The 17,853-nt window shown below is 43.1% G+C and overlaps 1 protein-coding gene across 4 annotated transcripts in view; it reads right to left on the bottom strand.

The window, feature by feature from the left end:
- Positions 1-17,853, bottom strand: part of JMJD1C (jumonji domain containing 1C) — a 228,243-nt gene that overhangs the window by 63,627 nt on the left and 146,763 nt on the right. The window lies entirely within an intron of this gene.

The following is a 17,853-nucleotide window of genomic DNA, read 5'->3' on the forward strand; positions in this document are numbered from 1 at the left end:
TTTTGGGCACATCCCGAAACACATGAAACTGGCCAAATGAGCAGCCGTCCAAGTTCTATTGTGAATAAGGATGATGAGATCCTGGGAGAAGATTGTACCTAATGTTTGTGTACAAAAACGTGTTGTTATATATCCAATATGTACCCATGACAAATACACTATGGATGAGCGAATGCTGAGCATCAGTCAAACATTAATAGGGGTATTCAATGCTCTGGCGAGCGCAAGGTAGCGAATCCTGTTTTGGATTCGCTGTGCGCTCGCCAGCAAATATCGCTGATCTTGAATTCGTGTGGCTCCCCCAGCCCACACTATTCAATGCGTCAGGGGCTCGCTGCCCCTGACTTCGAATACAGGCGAATGGTAGTGGGGAATGGAAGTGGCGATTCCCCCCCCCCACCCCACCCCCCCAGCGCGCACAGCCCGCAGCAGCAGTCCTCCAGCTCCGGCAGCCCCAGCGCTGACATCACCGTGCTGTGGCTGCCAGAGCCAAAGGTATACTGCTGCTGGGGACCCTGTTCTGAGGCTGTGCGGGGGCTCCCTGCGACATCAGTGAGCCCCCCGCTGGAGAATGTCAGCAGCAGGGGAAAAGTGCCATGGCGAAGGGGGCGGGCGAATGTGGCATGGCGGAGGGCGGGAGAGCACTTCAGTACGCACAGCTCCCCCGCCTCTGCTCACTGAAAGCAGCAGTGGCTGCTATCTGCAAAAGATTCAGGCTGCTGCTGCTGCTGGTCCCGTCCCTGTCAGCTTATCTCTCCCCCCTCCCGTCCCGTCCCCTCACCTCCCTCCCCTCACCTCACTTGCAGGGTGCTGCTGGGGTCGGAGCCGCTGCACTCACTGGTCCCGATCATCGGGATCAGTGTGCAGTGAATATATGAATATTAATGAGCGGCTCCGGCTCCCGGCCCCCTGCTGGCGAATGTTTAAAAAAAAAAAAAAATATATATATATATATATATATATTAAAAATATATTCATGTGCTGCAAGTATATGAATAAAAATAGCATGCCCCTTCATAGGAAAAATATTCTGATTTTTTAACACCAAAAAAAAAATAAAAAACGCTTTAATTTAAAAGATCACATTACAGTTCACCTAAAAAAGATGACGAATGCTAAACGGAGAATCATGGCGAATTTCAATGGAGAATACAGCACTCGAATTGAGCATTGAATACACTGTCGGCGAATTCCACTGAAAACCCCATTGAAAATCACAGGCGAATTGTGGAGAATCATTTTCGGCGAATCGGCAGACATTCGTGGTTCATTTATGGCGAATTGCCTCCATAGAATATGGCGAATTGTTTTTTCTAACAGAAAATTCGCCATTCAACCAGGGAATTGCCAGATTCACTGAAAAAAACGGCGAATCTGAGGCATTGAATACTGGCCTAAATCAGAGGTTCCCAATCTTTTTTGATTCACGGCACCCTAGAGAATCAGAATTTTTTTTTCACGGCACCCCTAGGTCACAAAAAATGTAATTAGATTGGGTTTATATGTGATTCTTAGCGGCAGTTATCTGGTAAAGGGCAGGATTTGCTTCTGTTTGTACACATTCTATGATTGGCAGCCACCAGCACTGGTTTTGCTCATGAATAATTAACCATTAATAATTTGAGTTGGTCCTAGACCACCAAGCCGCGGCACCCCTGCATGTGTCCTGAGGCACCCCAGGGAGCCACGGCACACAGTTTGGGAACCACTGCATTAAATGCATAATGAAAAAGCCAAGAGGCCAAGGTTCTTGCAGAGAGCAGCGGCAGCTGGTTAAACTTCGTTGGAATGTTGTGTCTGTCTCTTTAATATTACAGAAACCTTGACAAAAACCTTTTTGACCAGGCCTCCCTCTCTACAGTACTTGTTCTAAGAACAGTGAGAGGGGTACATAAATAAATAAATACCAACCAGTGTTTTATGAAACATGACTAGGGCTTGGGAGGAATTACTTGAAGTTCCCAGCAGATGTCTGGCCTGGAATCAGAATTCCGAGCACAGACTTGGAACATTTCTACTGCAGCTACTACACACATCTATTCCAAGTAATTACAGCTGCTGGGGGAAGTTCTCACAAAGCTCTGCAGGAGAGTTAAAACAGACCCCATGGAAGCTAGGGAATACATTGTTCTGTTTTAATGATATACTCGCACAGAGTCTGCTCCAAACCTAATTTCACAGCATCGCTTAAGTAAACAAGGTTACGTGAAAAAAAAAAAAAAAATGTATCTATTGCACATCTGTTGCCACACCCACATAGAACCACAATTGTGTTTTCAGGGGTCATGAGCGCACACACACACAGCCAATGTGGCGTCCAACATGCCGGCAATGATAAGAAAAACCTGGGGTTCCGGTAATCCTTTTGCAATAGGTAATTCTCTAGTGACACAGGTCGATGTTAGGATAAAATGCCAGAGCGAGTGTCTGTGCCCAGAATGTACTAGGCCAGTGATGGCTAACCTTGACACTTCAGCTATAGCAGGGGTGCCTAGCCTCCAGGAATGGCCCAGCCCCCTGCCTAACAGAGCAGACTGCCCTATCCCGGAGAGGGCAGCTCAAAAGTCAGCAAGTATGAGCTATTGTTGTACTACACATCCCAGCATGCCCTGTATCAGTTTTACTATTTTTCCATGCTAAAACTGATGCAGGGCATGCTGGGATGCGTAGTTCAACAGCTGGAGTGTCAAGGTTAGCCATCGCTGTACTAGGCCCTACATTTCTGAATATGTGTCCGATAAAAACAGCCTCAGCGCAAGAAATTTTAATTGCAATAACACAAAATTAAAATACAACGACCAGGCCTGTTTCTCATGGATGTCTTCCGACTGCCCTTAATTAAACTTAACTGGATTACAGATTAAAGTAGTAAGGGGTTCAATATCTAGTTAGATTTGCAGGTTATACAGAAACTAAAATATTAAAATGAAGAGATGCTGAAATACATATTAGGCAACCATAACACCCATGCCCTAAATCCTATCCTCACCCCTACGGAAAGCATTCATGTGTTATGCACCCCGGCGGCCACCATATTGCTTTGTACGGCCGGCAGGGACATTATTATTATGTTGTCCTGTAATTTGGACATCCTGGGAACTAGTAGGAAATAAATACTGATCATACTAATGATATTATTGTTAATAATCATCAATTATATTACCATAAATGCAGTTACAAGATATTTGGGTTTGGTGAAATCTCTATTAACCAATCATCCTTAAAAACATAGAACAGCAAGCGCGGGGATTCCGCCGAATTATCTGCGACTATAAAGTGGTATTTTATTATTTTATTTCACAACAAAACCACATAGGTTTCAACTTTTTTTAAAATCTGGTCACTACTCACAGGCTACTACCTGCGGCCAGGTTTCCAAATGTAAAATACCATGTAAATCAGTCTACATACAAAATAAGAACACTGAGGCAAAGCAAGAGAAATAGATGTATAGGTTTGTAATTATACACGAAACTGAATACAGGCAATTTCTCAAGACATCATCATGCACATACGACTACATATTGCAAGTGTAAGGAGGAAACGTTTAAGAACGTTCTTTTAGTGGTGGCAGGTCACACAAAGCAATTTCAGTCACCACCCACACACTTCCAGCGACTGTCATGTGACACTGCTCTCATTGAGACATCAGACATTGATCCCACTAGTCTTTATTAATGTGAGGTGGCAGCACCTGCTACCAGTCTCATAAATCACTTCAGATGCCATGACCGTGTCTATGCCAGAGAAGGCTGAGAAATCTGCAAAGACCACACATACCATGAGAGAAAGTTACTCAATTTAAAGAGCCAGTACTCTAAGTGGCTGGTGGAAATCAAAGTTACCAGACTTCATTCTCCTGGTGTGCTACCTATGGCCAGCAGAAACACTAGGTAAAAGGTGGTGGGTACAATGCCGTTCCCCTGTACTTTACACAGGCCACCATAACAGCCAGTCCTGATGCTGCATCTAAGCCGTGTGATACATCGCTATTAAATGGTGTCTTTTACCAGTGTTTTCTTCAGCATGTCTGAGAGCATCTAGTAATGGTAGAGCTGGGGTAGCCAACCCTAGTCCTCGAGAGCTACCAACAGTGCATGTTTTGCAGGTCTCCTCACAGAATCACAAGAGAGCTAATTAGCTCCATCTGTGTATCTTTTAAAATGTGTCAGTGATTAATGAGTGCAGCAGCTAGGTTGTCTGGAAAATGTGAACTGTTAGTAGCTCTCGTGGGCTAGGGTTGGCTACCACTGTGGTAGAGGATAAGGATATGTCACTTCATTAATGCTTAACCCTTTAAATCAGGACAATCAAAAATGACATAGGTTCTAGGTCTAATTAAACCAGGTAAAATACAGGCAACATTATGAACGGGACGGGGGGAGAATATTCCCTTCTCCAAATCAGCAGCCCCCTGACCTTAGGGTACATATCTAAAAAGTAAATGTAGACGGGGCATTACATTATTTCTCTCACACTCTGAGTACAGAACCTTCAGTCATGTGCTGCAAGCGGTCTGCCAAATTCTTGTGCCGTCACATGTTCTCCAACCTCACACTTTCACCCACTATATATAGTGCCTTATCCAGTTTAAACATTAACACATGGCTTACGTTCTACAGACCAGTGTCTCTGCGACTGGATTATTATGTATGTGGCCTTACTAGTTTAAATTTACACATAGGGAACACACTGTAGTGTTGCATAAGATAATATTGAGAAATTCAAATGCAAACGGGTTGAAAAGCACTAACTTTAGTTAGTAAGGCCAAGTAGTATTTTCATTTCTGTATCCTTTTGCAGTGCTTATGTAAACGGTTAGCGCTTTATACATATTTGTTATTTTTGTGGATGGATTGATTTTATTCCTTCACATGCAAATCAAATAAATAATTTACTGTATATATTTACTTCTAATGACAACAAACTATTTTGTAACTGTTAAGGTGTGTACACACGGTAGATCCTGCCGTGAGATGCGAGTCCCGACGCGATCAGATCGCATCTCACGGCAGGATCTACCGTGTGTACACACCTTAACAGATTTGCACTATATAGTCTTGCCTGCCCTCTCTGACTGCCAATATGCGCTCACACAGGAGCCCTAAAAAAGCATGCGATTTGACTTCCATTGTTCCCTATATTGGGAACATCGGAAGCCAAATCTTACCGTGTGTACACACTATAACTGTAGACACAAAACCTGTATTTAGTGAATTTGTTTTCTCATTAACATGCTATCTGCACATTGTCGAATAATATCTGGTCTGATTCCAAGCAGGAGGGAAGCAGAACCTTCCCAATAACATTCTTTAGTGTAAAGGATTGGTCAATAATTTGCAGTTGTGCAGAAAGATGTAGTCCATTGGCCCAGGCAGCTCTAGTCCTGAGTGGCTGGATCCACCCCTTCTACCAGAGTGGCCAACCTGCTCAAAATAACCAGCACTCATTTAGTATTTCAAGTTCTTAACTGAATTTATGGCAGAGGCAGTAACTGCTTTATATAGGATATCACATGTTCGGGTGTGATCATCTATTACCTTGAAGTTGTTACGTGCAAAGATCTTGTAAGACCTATTGAGCAATAAATGTGCCTATATTCAATGATCCTGCTCTATACCTGCATAGACACCCATATGAGCTGTACTTCTGTGAGCTACATATGACAGTCTCTCCTTGCTGCCATTGGTGTCCTGTATTAAACCTCAAACTGTAATCTGCAATCCTGACCCAAAGTACAGTAGAAAGGTGGAACTAGCCCCAGTCACCAGCATAGAGGCAGCTGGGTGGGGGTTCTATGAGGATTCACACTTCCATGCTGTGGTCCTCCAAGTAGAGGCAGCAGGACTGGTCAGTAATACCAGGTTCACTACAGTAAGAACCACCCCAGGAAAAGCCTGTAAGACCACTACCCATGCACCCTGATGCGATGAAGAACAATGTACAAAGTCTAGGACCATGGAAACAACAGTCATGGTCCGGTTAAAACAAACATATTCATACTGAGAACACGCTGTTCCGTGCTATTTTGCTCACAAGTGGCCTTTAAATGATCATCTTATTCAATTTAACACTGGATTCATGATCAAGAGGATATGCACTCAACATTGACAAAAGATCGACACCAGCAAAAAGTCGACATGGAAAATGTCGATACATGGAACAGTCGACATGAATATTTCAGCTTTCGTGTCAATGTCGACAACATGGATGCCCAAGTACTGTAGCCCATACCCTCGCATGGTGCACTTTGCTCACCTTGCTTTGTTTCCAAGCCACATGGATGGTAAAGCATGAATTAGCCCAAAATATTGGAAAAAATCATGAGAGACTCATATTGACCCTTTCATGTATCTACAATTGCCATGCTGACTCAGTGCATATCGACCCATTGATTGTCATCTGAATACCACTCAAAAGAATTAACGGAAAATGAATGGGCCTTTACTATCTACATGTACAGGGTGCTCAACTAAACAGCAGGGCTGCATAATCTTTCTATCCACAAGTATTGTCCATAGGGGTGGCAGATAATCAGGAACCCTATGAAAGGCCAATTTAAAGCTAGTCCAAAGACATGGGGATCGGAACACTGGTTTGTCAGGCCACAAGCTATTTCAAGTATTTTAGTTAACAATCGCACGATTGGCTGACAGCATCATCTGGTGTGGTTATATTAAAACTTCTTCAGCACCAACCAGAAAATATTGTTACTCATTGTACAGTTACTGTGGATGGCTCATTTCTACTATGTTCATCGGTGGATGGGTTGGTAAATGAAATGGGTTGGCAAGATCCCACAATGGATTATAACCAAAGACACATAGAATTAAAAAAAAAAAATCTACAATTAAGATCTGTCATTCTTTTAAGTACTATTCTCTAATTACTGGTATATAACTGCCACAGGAGCTTTGACCTAGAAACTAGACTTAACTGATATGAGTAGGGGCGTCTTGGCCCCAGAAGAGAACATGCTCTGTACTTTGCTTACAGATACAGTAACAGCTGTCAATGGAGAGTTCGGGAAATCCCATCACATTGAACTTGTCTAGATTTAGTGACAGTGAGAAATATGCCACCCACAACTCTCCGGATACTGAATCATCCCACTGCCAAACTAGCACAGCAAGGTGCATAGTGTTGGTAAACCATAACAGGCAGTGCAGGAGCAACCAATAATCTACAACTTATTTTATAGAATTTGCTACCCAAAAACAGATTGGTTTCTATGGTCCATATCTCCACAGGTCCACTTCTACATTCTTTGTTTACTGCTTGCTACATTAAACCCACGACAATTTCTATGTGTGTACGATGTCTGATCACATATTAGCCAAATTCAATTAGGTCTGCAGAACCAGTACCATGAGAGTGTTTATTTATAAGCATTAATGCATGCAGAGCTTAAGGTGCCCATACACTAGTAAAATTTATCTGCAGATCTGGCTGGTTGGAACAAAAACATGGTTATGGATGAGTGACAGTTTGTCAGTTTTCCAGCATTTCAAAGCAAATGGTCAACTTTCATTTGCTCTCATCCATAACCAGCTTTTTGTTCCAACCAGAGAGATCTGCAGATAAATCTGCGTGTGTATGGCCACCTTTAGATTTCTCTCCCGGCAGTGGGGAACAGGTTTCGCATGTGGTACATCACATGAAAAAGGACTGCATGCGATAGATTGCATGCAATATGGCTGTCTGGGAAGGTCCCGGGCAGTTTGTGGGGGATCGGATGGCCATACGTCGCAGTAGTGTATGGCCACCTTTACACAAGCCATGTATCTGTCACTAGCCAGTGCCTTATCTTCTACCAAAACGTATTTTTTTTCCAAAGTAATAACTGGCTGCATCTGTGCATATCCAAGCAACCGCCGATATCCGCATTTGCAGTAACAGGTTCTTTACCGAGTTTGGAGATACAAGACGGACATGTCCCTTACGGATAGTATTAGCATTGGATCAGTCTTTTCTACACTAGACTCATTAGTAAGTGACCTAGTAACGATTGCAGAACGATTGTGGAGACCAGCTGTCCATACACTTGTGAGATATTGCATGCAATCCTTCGATTTCGACCTCATCTGGCCGAGAAATCGAATGATTGTATACACAAAATGAGTTCTGATCACTTCCTGGCCACTCCTCTTCCAACCACTATGCACATGACTGGAAAGGAGACTGGATGCACACTGCTGGGGCTCCCAGGCTGCATTCGGTCATGCGATCCCGCCCAAAAAAAATTATCGATTGGTGCATTCGATAAATCGCATGATTGAATGCAAAATCGAATGCACAAAAATGCATTTTTCGTGCGATTTATCGACCGGTGAGCTTCAAGGGAGATCGAACCCGAGATTGCATGCAATGCAATCGCACAAGTGTATGGGCAGCATTAGTTTAAAACAAAAATCAAAAACAGTACATAGATGCACTCGTCATTACCTCCTATGTTTACACATGGACATGGCTGGTAGAGAGGGATAACTATAGTGGTTTTGCATACTGGCCAGCAATGAGCACAATATTGTCTACAAATGGCTGAAGGTACAATATTCGTAAGCATTTCAATTGTAGCGCACTGCCACAATTACAGTCTAAAGTGACCACAATATCACACTGAGTATCACCCGCCACTTTAGACAGAAGCTGCAGACGCAAGAAAAAAATAGAACTCCCACAATTCACCTACATTTTAGTATAGTAACATTTTAACAGTCATACACACACATGTAAGTAAACCAGGTACCATGTCCCGTCGTACCAGGTGTTAAACAAGGAATTCAGTAAGCAATACACGTTTCACAATACATCTGCATTCCTACCGTGTAATAAATGCCACATATTGCTCTCCCCAATGATGGTGAGGATAAGGATTCAGACTCAATGCTTCAAGGAGATAGACTGAAACAGGCTGGAAAAAGTGCCCCGGGAAAGGTTAAATCACTTTTAAACCTCCCCCCACTTTAATCTGTCTGTGCGGTTAGTGACATAAAACCTTGGAGCAAATATGAATCATCTCAGACTCTCTGTAACGTTTTCTCTTGTACAGTAAAAACAGGTGCTGGACATTACAACAGTTACTAGGTAACTATAGCGATCTCCCATGGACAGTCGCATGGAACGCAGAACGGCTAAGCCAACTTCTCGTTGATAAAACATACTAATAACAAGAAAGGCTCCGTGTGTAATCTATTCTTTACACACATCACGACCTGTATATATTCAGCTCTGCTACCATTGAAGAACTTTTATGCTCTGCGAGCACGGCTGCTGTTCTGATGTGATTGAGGATGGCAGTATAATTTTGGTCCTCTGAAAGTCTAGGCACTGATCCAAGAAAATACAAGGCAAGGGAGCAATCATGACAGAAGAATAATAACCTGCAGTGGAAGGGGGAGAGAGGCACTGCAGACAGGGAGGGATTGGGTATCTGGCGCACTTTTTAATTAATCTCTCTCCAGCTCCCCTCCCGTCGGTGCTGGCAGGAGGGAGACAGGATGAGGACAAGGATTTGAGTCTTTTTTGGGTGTTAAGGAGCAGCACAGCATTTGCCCATGTTGTTTTGATACTGTTACCTCATGTTTCTTGCAATGAAATTGAACAGATTTACAAAAGAAGTTCTAGAAATGGTATAACTGTGTGCGTGCGGGAAAGGTGTATATTCACCTGTATGCTGGAGGCAGCAGAAATCCTGCACCCTAAATCTAAAGCGATCTGTTGTGAAAAAGCTATACCCCATTAAACAATGCCACAACGCACATTATGTTAGACATATACACAACCGCAAATCATGGAACACACACACACAAACTCATAGTGATATAATCAGTGACTAGCCTGCAATACTCCAGGCACAGCATGGTCTCACCAGCTAGTAAGTAGTCACATATGCCCCTTTCAGACTGCACTTTTTAACCGGTATTTTGTGTTTTTTTAACCATTTCAAAACGGTTATATGTGCGGTCTGAAAGGTGCAGAACCAATTTCCTGTGCTAAACGGTTAAAATGGAGGGTCCTACCCGTTTCAGACCCGGTATTTTGGCACCAAAATCGGGTCTGAAACTGTATTTAGGACCCAGCACAGTGAATATTTAATGAGCGCTCATTAAATATTCATAGGCATTTCAAACTCGTACACCCCCTGGAGTCCCCCAGGAGCCAGGCTCCGCAACACAGGAGGTACCGGCGGTGTGAAAGGGGTTTTACCTGGCAGACCCGTTTTTGGAAACGTTTTCAAATACAGGGTCAAAGCCAGTTATGCGGTCTGAAAGCAGCAATAGTGTGTGTACGGACACATTGGGTTGGAGGCAAATGGAGCAGTCTCTCGAGAGCCCACAGCTAGAGTTGTTTTCTTCTTTGAAATGAATCATTGTCTATGAACAGATAAATAGCATAGAAGAAGACAAGGTGGCAAGTCTAACTGGACAATTCCCACCAAGCTGCATGTGACTGCTTTCTTCCTATCAGCCAGCAAAATGAGGGCGATGTACCACAGGAGACCTCCAAACACTCCCCAATAGTCTGCTAGCCAAACCTCTCTCCATGAACACCCAAACATGATGGCGGCACCAACTGGCAGATAAAGGTCTGCCAAGCCCCCTTATGCCAACAGTAATGCAGGTAGTAACATTATTCTAACTAGTGGAACGAATCCTTGGGTTATTTTCACTATAAACAAATGTTTAATAAAACATGGTCAGAAAGCAGCTATACAAATACAAACGGTAACACCCCAACTTGTGTGTATCGGAGATATTACTAAACAGGTGCAGATGCAAATAGTCTTCCTCTCTCTGTATACTTCTCTAGGTTTGTTTTCCTGCTCACGATGAAAACAGATGATGTAAACTCCCAAGAGGAGGTGATTAATTTAGCAACTTCCTACTCCCAACGAGCCATGTTAGCACAGATGTCCCAATGTAAGGTCCAGGCAGCACTGCCTGGTACTATGGCCCTGGGTTTATTAATGCGCTCACTTCTAATTACTCTCTAGCTGCAGAAACATTATTGTGCTGCCATGCCTGCTCCCTCTATCACCGATATATAGACGGCCATGCAGCCGCACCCGCTGAAAACGCAAAATCGATATGGACCCGGCAGTGTAGAGAGCATGCTGTGCAGACGAGCGGCGAGCTTATGCTGATGCAAAGATATAACGGAGACAAACTCATGGGTCTGGTGCCGGCTAATTTATGTGCAGCGCTTCATTTACACAAGAGGATGGCACAGATTGCAAAATTCGTGTCAGCATTCCTGCTCTGGAGCTGCTAACAAAACAGCTATCCTCAAATAACCCCAGAGTTTATACAGAAAGCTTTGAAGTACAATAGGCCTCCGAGGATTTGAGTCAGTGAATAGGAACACTGGCACAGAATGAGATTTCAGCACATTGTAGGTGCTCTGCCATTCTAGACATGAAATTTCATCTCCAATCCTCCTTTCTCTGATGCCCATTGAGAACGGGTTGTGCCACGGATATCTCTGGCAGGGAATATAAGTATTTGTCAATAATTATGGTCACAGTCTGTAAATAAAATAATTACAGACATCGACTCTGCAGGGAGCTATACATGATTTGATGTAAAATAGACTCCCTTTATGATTCTCTACAGCATCAATCTCCGTTCAAAGCCCAACTATTCACCCCATAGTCCTGTAACTGAACTGTACCCACCTCCCTCATGTTCTTCCATAGACCAGGGCATGTAACTGGTTAACGGTTACCTTGTCTCTTAGCCCGCAGCAACTCTACCACTGTCTGCTTGCCCATACTTGGGTAGATCACTGACTAGGAAACAGATTTCCCACTCACCAGCAGTCGGGATCCCGACAGTCATTACCACGATGTCGGAATCCCGACTGCTAAAAGCTCGACACATGGGCAGCGGCTATTCTCCCTCGTGGGGGTCCTTGTGGTGAGTGTAGCAAGCCACTGTTCCCGCAGTGTGGCGAGCGCAACGAGCCCGCAAGGGGCTCTGTTGCGCTCACCCCGCTGTCTGAGTCCCCGCAGTTGGGATTCCAAGGTCGGGCTAATGACTGTCGGAATCCCGACTGTCGGGGTGTTATACCACACCCACAAAGATTCCCTACCCATGCCCTTGCCATCTGTCCTACCCAGTTTGTGATCATTCTAATGTTTAGTACTTACGCTATGTAGTTCTATTATGGTGTACAGTCATACTACATTTATTGTTTTTATGCTCTCATATGTTAATATTAAATGTTTCTGTGTTTATCATGTATAAAAGATAAGACATGATAATAAAAAGCCATGACAGTTAGTCCGTTGGTACAGAGACTGATTTCAAGATTCTATTTTTCACTAATAAAACAGAGAACATCTGAAAAATTTCCTACAGTACGGGAAGAGAAAGGGAGACGGAAGCAGGGAGCGCTCCTTGCTGAGAAGAGACAACAAAGGCCTGCCAGTCACCTTATCGAAGGTCATGAAGTGACGCACAGCAGAACCGTGAAGGCCACCTAGATTTATTTTCCTTCAGACACTGGTGTGCCATGTCATAAATCACAGATTCATTAAAGTGGAAGTTAGTCCGAGCAAAAAACAAAAAAACATTTTTATATGCTATAGATGTTAGATTTATTCTCCTGCCCTTTCTTGAAAGTCAAGTACACAAACTTCAGTACAGGAGAAAGTGATTCAGGAATTCTTCCTTTCACATTGCCATATATCTACAAAAGCCCACACCATTCCCCTAATCACAGATACAAAGCGCATGCTGTGGCAGAATTCATTTACATAGGCTGCATTGTTTTACAAGTCATTATAGTTAAATAGAAAACAAAACAAAGCCAGAACATCTGCATTTTTTTAAACGGTTCTTCATTCCTACGTAACATAACCCCAATAAAAGTCGGTAATTTGTTTTTTTGGCTGCCTGAGGGAGATATTCAATTGTCGCAGTCACCCATTATTATCCTCACACACCCTCCTGAGGTGGTAAGGAGAAATTGATGAGAAGTACGTCTTTTGGGTGCCCAAATGGCATTTTCCTTGTTACTCCCAGTACTTTACACGGCTATAGCCAGTGTTTTTGGGGACTATTCCTTGAAAAGAAGAACAAATGGGTGGCTTAATGGCCGCAGGTGATCCTGGTCGCATTTGTGTTGTTGACATTAGCAAATGTACTGTGAATATGTAGGTGTGACTCTCCTGGTACCAGTACATTTCCGCATAACCCTATTACTTTGTATACAAGTAGCAACAGAAGCCAGCTTCTCCTCAGGGCATTTAGCTCTGCAAATAAAATACCTGGCTGGGTTAACTATTCCGTTGCTGCAGAAGTACATGCAGATAGGGTTGAACAAGGTGATGCCGGGTCATTTACAGAACAGAAGCATCCACATTCCTTGTCTGAAAAGACAGCAGCCTTGCTGTTATGCCTACTGATCGCAAATATCGCAAATGAAGCAAATGAAACCAGAAATAAAAAATAAATCCAAACCGGCGTTCTAGTATGGAAGGTTCCAGCATACCTGGTCTCACATGTACATTTACATGCAGAGCAGGGATCTGGCTGGTGCCATAAATCTCCTATCAGACATTTTCAAGGAATAAACATTTGCAGCATTCCACAGACTGAAACACATTGCAGGTTATTTAAGGTCGCCCCCTGCACTTGCTGATTCACAGAGAAGATGTCAACCAAACACAAAGAGGTGTATAATTAGCACAGAACATACATTAGAGTTACCAGCCTAAAAAGTCATGTGACCTCATATACAAAACTCAAATCTTCTAGTACAATAGCTGTATGTCAATAACCGAAAAGGTAGCAGTCACCTTTCAATACGGTATGCAAGCAGGATAGTGACAAGAATACACACACAGTTAAAATTGTTATAACTGTGCAATAAATACAGTAGGCAAAAGGCTACAACTACTAGCATGCACGGTAACATAAATGGTGTGCAAAAGATCACTAAAGTGTACAGTAAAACAAACAGGGTGTGATCGAGTCTTTGGCTCTTGCTCAATGTGGACACAAAGAAACGCTTGAGGACGTAGCACAATAACCACACGGCCCATATAATCTACCTGTTTCCCTATTTACTTTAGAATTGTTGGATTCAGGTCAACTTTTGCCTTGCTTAAAAGCTGGTCTTAATCAGCATTATCTGTTCTCTTACAAACTAGTCGGAGAGCTTTAGCTGGAAATGGTAACTGGGCCACCATTCAAGTGAGCGCAGCTATAATAACATAAGCCTGTAATAAAGGGAGGGTGATTTAGATTTAGTGAATTTTATTACACTCGTAATTTTATGCTGGCAGACACAATGAAATCTTATATGGCTGCGTGACTTGGTAATTGTTTACCTACTGCCACATTTTGCAACATAAAAATATTTGCTCAAGCTGTGCAGAAACCTTCATTCGTGATCTGGCTGAGCTGCGTAGACATGAGACGGCAAACGACGCGATTTCCTCAACGATCTCCCCTGAACTGGCTGGAACTCCCCGACAAAACAATATAGTGCAAGCACACGAACATACAATATCGTTCAGTGGCCACATCCAGGAGTATAGCCGTCGCGGACCATCTAGTCAGGATTGAGCTGCATGTATAGATGACAGTGGGGTCGTTAATGACCCACGGGAGTGCACATCATTAACAACATAGTGCATAGACAATAGACTATATGCACGAAAATAGATTGTTAACAATCTAGTGTGTATGCACCTTTAGTTTAGAATAGATCGGACATGTACATGAGATAGAACAATGCTCGAAATTTTGCAAAAATAACCTATCACCAATCACTTGCATTGGACTTGGAAGTGGGCAGGATGCAAGCTTTTAATTAAATCATTGGTAATTACCTGTCTCTATTTTAGGCATACCTGTAAATAGTGTCAGAGGATGACCATATTCTGACTCCTGTATTGAGTCACCTTGAGAGTGAAGTAACAGGCACCACACGTGTGTATCAGCAGCAAGCAGTAGAATTACAATTGTGTCAAAAACTGGTCAGTCACGCCAAAATTGGCCAAACAGCTTTGTTACATGCGTCTACTCCCAGCCCAGGATCACACAAAAAACAATCACTGCTGCTATGGACATATCACCAGAACTGTAGCCAAGTTGAATACAAGACTAGATGCCAAGGGTGGAGATGTTTTAGAAATTAGGGAAGGATTCAAAACAGAGGCAGAATAACCAGATAGATGCGCTCTCAAGTAATTGGGAGTTACTCCAAAGTATACGTTTAAAAAGTCCTTGCTTTTCTTTCCAGACTACACGAGTTGCTGTTTATAGGAGGATCGGTTTAGGCCGGAATGACCTATTTAGTGTTTTCAGCTTTGTAACTGAAGAATGGCGAAGACACTCCACCGTCCAGGTATGAGAAACACTCTACACCTGATCAGGAAAAACACTTCATGGACTAACAGCATATCCTGGGACAGCAATATCAGCAACAGAAGGACCACGGATGGAATAGCAACAATGGTAGAAAATGTTCAGCATCAACTGGACTGCAAACGGCTGCTTATAACTTATTACTGACATTTACGCCTAAGCATCAACCTAGAACAGACTTTCACAAATGTTTGAAATCGAGTTCAGCAGCCATATGGGACAACTCCTCCTCCTCCTCATCCTATATGTATATATGCATGGCAGTAGTGTATGACCACCTTTAGTCAGTCTGTAAGTAAGCATTTAGCCAAGACAACAAACTAGTATAATATATTACTGTCCACCAGCACACATACATAGAAATGTATACAATGTAAATACAGTCTCCATTTTGGGCTTAGCCAATAAAATTGCAATTTAACCTGCAGCCAACCATGGCTTTTCTGCACATTGACTGCAATGAGCGACAAACTCCAGGAGATAAAAGGCTTTCACCAAATATAGTATGCTGAGGTTTCCACAATGGCGCTTGGCGCTCGGGTTCAGAACACGCTCCCCCTGGGTCGAAAGGTCAATAGGCATCCCAGACCATTTATCATTCCCCTCTGAAGTTCTCATCCAAATCTGTGCAGCGGCAGGCCCTGAACATGCTCCCCATGCCCATAGTGTGCCCAGCATACACCTCTCTGTGGCCAGCTCCCAAATTTGACCACATTTTTTTTCTTATACCCCATGTCCTCTACCCCCTCTATGCAATGCAACTTTACCATATCTTGCACCTGACCCACTTTGTGCATTGGCCTGCACACCAAAAGGGTCGGGATTGGGGGTCTTAATGGCCGTGAACCTAATCTGGACCCAAATCAAGCCACCTTGCATTGGTTTTGTCCAAATCAGTCAGACAGTGTTGGAATGCATACAGGACAGACAGACAGATAACAGATGACAAATATGTAAGATCATGGCTCTGGGGTCCCTGCTCCTCCCACTATAGAACTCTCAGTCTGTGGCTTCCTGCTGCCCCCATTCCCCCCTCACATCATGTCACTGCCCCTGTCACATGCAGCCTGTCCTTACTGACACATCACTCATCTCCTGATATACTCTGTGCTGCTGGGGACCCTGCTCCTCCCACTATTTAACTGTTTGTGGCTTCCTGCTGCCCCCCATTCCCCTCCTTACACCATGTCACTGCCCGTCACATGCCGCCCTGTCCTCACTGACACATCTCCTGATATACTCTGTGCTGCTGGGGACCCTGCTCCTCCCACTTTTTAACGGTCTGTGGCTTCCTGCTGCCACCCATTCCCCTCCTCACATCATGTCACTGCCCCTGTGACATGCATCCATTCCCTCACTGTCACATCACTCATCTCCTGATATACTCTGTGGTGCTGGGGGACCCTGCTCCTCCAACTACATAGCGCGCTTCCTGCCGTCTCCATTCCCCTCCTTGACATAATTTCATTGTATTAAGTTGCCATGGAAGAAAAGATAGGGATTTTATTACAATATAGGGACAACTGAGAAGAGTACTAACAAATGATTTTCTTCTTCAGATCATTTTTCTGGTTCATTGAGATCTCCTACTTTGTATACAATTTACAGCACAAATCGTTGCAGCGGGTGAAGGTCTCATTTTAAACCATCTATAATTTTTCATTTATTACCTTTTCTCCCTAGCACTGTTTTATGAAAGTGTATATTACATCATCTGTTGTACAATCACACTATCTGCAACATCAGCCAATATAATACTTACAGTGCAGGAGATAAATTAATTACACAATTCACTGACAATAAACCGCGTCAGCAATTGGTTGAAGTAGAATACAGCACTAAACCTAGAATGCTATCAAATAACCTTCATGGCCACATGTAAAGGGTTCCTAGGTCTTACCAGGAATGAAGCTATTGTGATGATCCACCAACTCCAGATAATATCTAGATTTATATAAAAGATTTTTACTTATAGACCATGTGAATTTATTAACATCTGACTATTCTACGTCTTAAGATCCTTTAAGTGTGTAATTGTTCTTAATGTGATTACTATTATCCTTTGCAGAACGTAAAATACCACCTGACCTGGTTGCCCGACACACAAAGCATAGCTGATTGCAATAAGTCAGTGTCCAATGGAATATTTCGGACCCTATAATTACTATAATTGAACACAGAAAAGTTTAGATAGACACATTCTTATCTTCTGCCAGCTATAGTTACAGTTCTGTTTCTGGGACAAACTTAATGCCATGGCTAATCTTATCCATCTGTCACAGGGTGATCAATTACAGGTTTCTTTATGCGACTCATCCCCTAGAAAGCAGAAAGCTAAAAACAGCCAACAGACCATAAATCACTGGGCTACCGTTTTCCCCTTTTTAAAAAAAATAAATAATCAGCACCTTCAACAATCTTCTCACTTACTTCATAGCCAACACATTCAACTGGGTGCTTTCAGAATGCATTA

Source organism: Crinia signifera, chromosome 6 (assembly GCF_055691185.1).
Source record: "Crinia signifera chromosome 6, ASM5569118v1, whole genome shotgun sequence".
In the NCBI taxonomy this organism is placed as follows: Eukaryota; Metazoa; Chordata; class Amphibia; order Anura; family Myobatrachidae; genus Crinia; species Crinia signifera.